General features: G+C 33.4%; 1 long non-coding RNA gene across 5 annotated transcripts; it reads right to left on the reverse strand.

The window, feature by feature from the left end:
- Positions 1-3,566, reverse strand: LOC111891709 (uncharacterized). 5 transcript variants are annotated; one of them, XR_006183341.2, is made up of 7 exons: positions 3,318-3,553; positions 3,138-3,244; positions 2,558-3,034; positions 2,265-2,396; positions 1,785-1,909; positions 916-1,007; positions 1-189 (listed from the first exon to the last, which is right to left on the reverse strand). It is a non-coding gene; the product is annotated as an uncharacterized LOC111891709 (long non-coding RNA). The 5 variants fall into 5 exon arrangements; XR_008223385.1 differs by having other exon boundaries at positions 3,138-3,550; XR_006183339.2 differs by having other exon boundaries at positions 2,558-3,244; positions 3,318-3,549.
- Between the last annotated feature and the right edge of the window lie 1,085 nt (positions 3,567-4,651).

Consider the following 4,651-nt stretch of genomic DNA (forward strand, 5'->3'; position numbering starts at 1 on the left):
TTGTTGTATGTTAACAATATGAAATATGATTATATACGTAGATTAAAGTTTAATTATATTAGTATCCACAAATAAATAAGTAATTTGTAAAAATACAATGCAAATGGTACTTTAGATAGTTAACTAAAGACCTAAAGCTTGACATTAACCATCTCTCCTCTAAATCCACACCTTCTAACACAAGATACCCTACAAAAAAAATATATGCATTAATGGAAGCTATCATAATATTCATGTGACTTTTGTGAGAAGGTGTTTCCTAATATCTCATATTAACAATGTATTTTCAGTATACACCTTTTGAATTTTGTTCTCATCAATTTATTTGATTTTTTTTTACCAAAAACAAAAGCACATTGCTGTTTGTTATATTTTTTCATATTTAGGTGGTATATATATACTAAATAGCACTGTACTTTGAGCTTACGTTTTTTTTGTTTTTGTTTCTTGCAATTTATTTATATTTTTTCCAAAAACCAAAACACGTTGTATTATAAATTTCATCTTAAACAAATCAAGTAAATATATTTGAAATTTAATGAGGAAAATATAAACAACTCTAAATTATTGTTATGAAGAATTTAAAAGTTTTATGTAAGCATTATAAAAAAATTAGTTATGACAATACAAAGTATGACCACATGGCCCAATACTAAATAATTTCATTTTTGTTTTTGCAAATTTATTCAGAAAACTATTAATCGATTTTGATATTTTTTTTTGGAAATAGTATTAATTCTGTAATATGTTTTTACGGCCTCCAAATGACATTCTTGGCCCGGTCCTACAACTCAGAGTGAGAGATTACAACAAACCATCAAATTGGAAAATATTATTATGGCTTTTGGGAGAAGAAGAAATAGTTACATTGTTCAAGTAATCTGATTATTCAATATTATATGACCTTAAAATTACCTTAATATGAGTTTCCATGAACCCTTTTAATCAGGGCTTTGAATAGTTGGAACAGTCGACTCAACATCTTCGTCATCACCCAAATCTGATGGCTGCAATTTTAGATCATTATAAGTAAAAACTAAATAATAAAAAATGTAAAATGGATGTCAAAGAACGCATAACTTTTCAGCATCATGGTCTGAAATCTACTTTTAGATTTCATCATAACCATCGGATAGCCTAAAAAGTTTATCAGGGAGGGTCAAGCCATGAATGTAATTGTTTTTTTTACCAAAAAATCAAATGATCCATACAAAACACTTAAAAGAAAGAAGGGTAAAATGGTCATTACCATAGGTCCATTAGTGAAAGATGAATAATCACAGCTACTATTCACATCGTACATATAACACAAATATCATGATAGTAAGCTACTTTACCAAACATTCCCCACTTCCTGGTAGAGAGCTCGGGGTGTGCATACGTTGTCATATTCTTTCAAAAGCTCAACTTGGAATGTAATTCAACAATGACAGACATAAATAAAAATAGTTTATATCCCAATTTTTCATTCCATGAAGGAATGAAAAAGAAAAACATTGGCTAAGGAATGAAAGTAACAAAACAAAAGGAATCGGAACAGCCTATTCCATTCCTTCCAACATTCCGATGGAATAAACCATTCAATTCCTTCCTTGATTCCAATATACCACATACCATCATATTATATTTAGCAAATCGAAACAACTCCACTGGTAGCAAATAGATATGCAACAGGAAAGAAAAGCTATGTGAAACCCAAAATACATGTTAACAGATTAATTTGAGCCAAAAAAATAGGAAACCAAAAATAAGAAAAGTCAATCATTACAATAATCAGCCATTACCTTATCAAACCTTTGATCTTTTGAAGCATAACATCCTCATAAATATTAAACTCTGACTTAAAATCTTGCAGGAAATCCTACTACCTTCCTAGTAGTGCTTCAGAATTTTTTGTACCAAATGAGAACTGAAAACACAGAAGTTTGAAGTTTTAGTAACGTAGAGTTTTTCATGAAAACAAATCAAGAAAATGAGGATAATAATGCAATTTATTCGTAGCCTCGAGCCATAAAACTCAGCAGGATGGAACCAAGTTATAGCATTATCTACACTTGCATCAAGTGCGTTCTTACAAGCTTTCATTTTCCTATATGCAATCGCCAGAGGAGAAACCAGGTCCCAATATCATTTTCAGTCAAAAACCAATAGATAATAGAGCACATAAGCTTAAAAAAGTTCACTGGGGACTTTTCACGAACACCTGGTGGACAATTTTTCAATATTTAATCAAACTTAAATTTTCAATATTTAATCAAACTTACCATCCTATTTGAAATTGTTCCAATAACTGGTACGGCCTCATGAGAAAGCTCCAAGTGCAAGCTTTGTGAACTTCAAATCAGAACCACCCGACTTCAGAAATTTATCTTCCTCGTCGTTCAACCCTTCTCTCGCTAAAAGCAAAGTTACAGACACTGGTTGGTTGTATGTTTTAACTACTAATCTAAGTAAAAACATTAATTTTTTTATGTTCGATGCATAAATTCTCCACACCCACCACTACCAGCGCAACTGCCAGTGGTGATAGATGCAAACCTATTGAAATGTTACATACCTGGTTGAAAACCATTGGAGGATATAAGTGGAGGAACAGATGAATGCGATTCTGAGAGAAAAAACTGATGAGCAAAATCCTGGAAACGTTTGAAGAGACAGTTACCGATTTTAGGGCTTTTTAGAAGAGTAACTGAAGAGGAACAAAAGTTAGGGAGCTGATGTTGGTGATGGGAAATCAAGGAGTTACACATTCCATCCACGAAGAGATCGTGGAAGACACAAAATGGAGGAAATCAGTAGGAAGGGAAGACGCAAAATCAAGGAACACCCAAAAGCCCTAACGCCTACAACGGGAAATCGAGGGCTTCCTCTTCCAAGAAAATGTCGATTATGGAAAGAGGACGTACAGAAAGCCGGTAGAAAGAGAGGCATACAGAAAGTCGATGTTTCACCTGAAACCAACCGGCAATGGTCGTCATTTGTCACTGCATGGTGTTTATAGGGATCGAATCCCACCTCTTATCTCTGATGAAACCTATAAAAAAAATCGATCGAGATCGGAGAATCTGGACGGTGGAGAAGCTATGTAAAAAAGCAAATAGGATGATAGAGGAGATATGGACAGGCAAAAATTAGACCTGACACCGGCGATTAAGAAGGGATAAAATGAAGAAGTAGAAGGTAGAGGATGCTGGAGCTAATGGCGGTGACACCACCGAACCCGACAACCACATCAATCGTGAACCTGCACCATCAATTTAGAGCAGAAATATCAACATGCATCTAGGGTTCATGAAAAGATAGTGGAACATTCTCACCTGCGATTAGAAAAGGAAACGGAGAAGGAAGAAAAGGAACGTAACGATAGATCGAAACGGAGCAAGAAAAGCAAATTCGTCAAAATAAAGATTGAAAAAAATGCCAACAATCGAAAAGTAATTGGGTGGAAAAGCGGTAAAAAGAACAGACGAAAAACACGTAGCATCAATAATCGTTCAAATGGTATAAACTGCCCAGAACACAAAATCGGGAAACAAATGCCAAAAGAATCCATGCCCTATAAAAGAAGGACTATTTTGGCCAAAAAGACAGCTATTTCATTGTAGCTAAGGCCACACAATTTTACTATATAGTATAATGAAAATCTATATATATATATATATATATATATATATATATATATATATATATATATATATAATCTTATAAAGAAAATCAAACTATTTCTAAAAATAAATTGATTATAATATTAATATTTTTTTTAAGATGTCGATACCGTTAAGCTAATAGTACAAATGATCATTACTAAAATAATATTAAATTTTTAATCCAATTACTTTGAAATCATATCTATTCCAAAAATTTGACCTAATCTCATTAATCCGAGTTGAGTCCATGCTTATTCCTAAAATCTTGGCAAATATGTATCCATTTTGGTACACCGTCCTCTCTATTGTTTGTTATTAAAGGGTGTTTGGCTAAGCTTATAAAGAATCATAATTATTTTTCAGCTTATAACTTATAGCTTATAAGTTGATAAGTTAGGGGTCTCTTATTTATTGATTTTGATTTATTACCGGTATGGCACTGGTAAAAGTTATTTTTATCTAAACACCCTTTTTAGCTTATACCGGTGTGGAACCAAAAAACTCTATTTTTAAGCTTTGTCAAACACCCCCAAGGATTCCACACATTCTCTCATTTGGAGACCTAAAACACAGATGGATGAAATCGCCGTTTTCTTCGCTAAGGTCTCAATACTTTACTCTTTCTCTCTACTCAATCTTTGTGTGCTCTTTTTACTCTACTGATTGCATGTATTCCACAAGCGAGTTGATTCATCAAGATAATGAAGAAGACAAAGAAGTGGATTTGTATGGGGCTTCTAACTCTATCGTCCTCTATAGCTTGCTTTGATAAAATCTAGGTATACTTTCTCTCTCTCTCTCTCTCTCTATATTGCTTAGAGAATTGCAAGTAAAGGTTGTAATGGGTTGTGGTTGGTGGTGATTAAGGCGGGTTGTGATGGTGGTGGTATAAGGTGGTTTTTGTGGTGGGTATGATGACAGCAGTGATGGCACCATCACTCTTCCGAAACAAGCCCAAAATCCCAGTTCAGAGAAAAAATAAATTTGGTATGCGTTTCCTTTTT

Source organism: Lactuca sativa, chromosome 5 (genome assembly GCF_002870075.4).
Source record: "Lactuca sativa cultivar Salinas chromosome 5, Lsat_Salinas_v11, whole genome shotgun sequence".
Taxonomy (NCBI): Eukaryota; Viridiplantae; Streptophyta; class Magnoliopsida; order Asterales; family Asteraceae; genus Lactuca; species Lactuca sativa.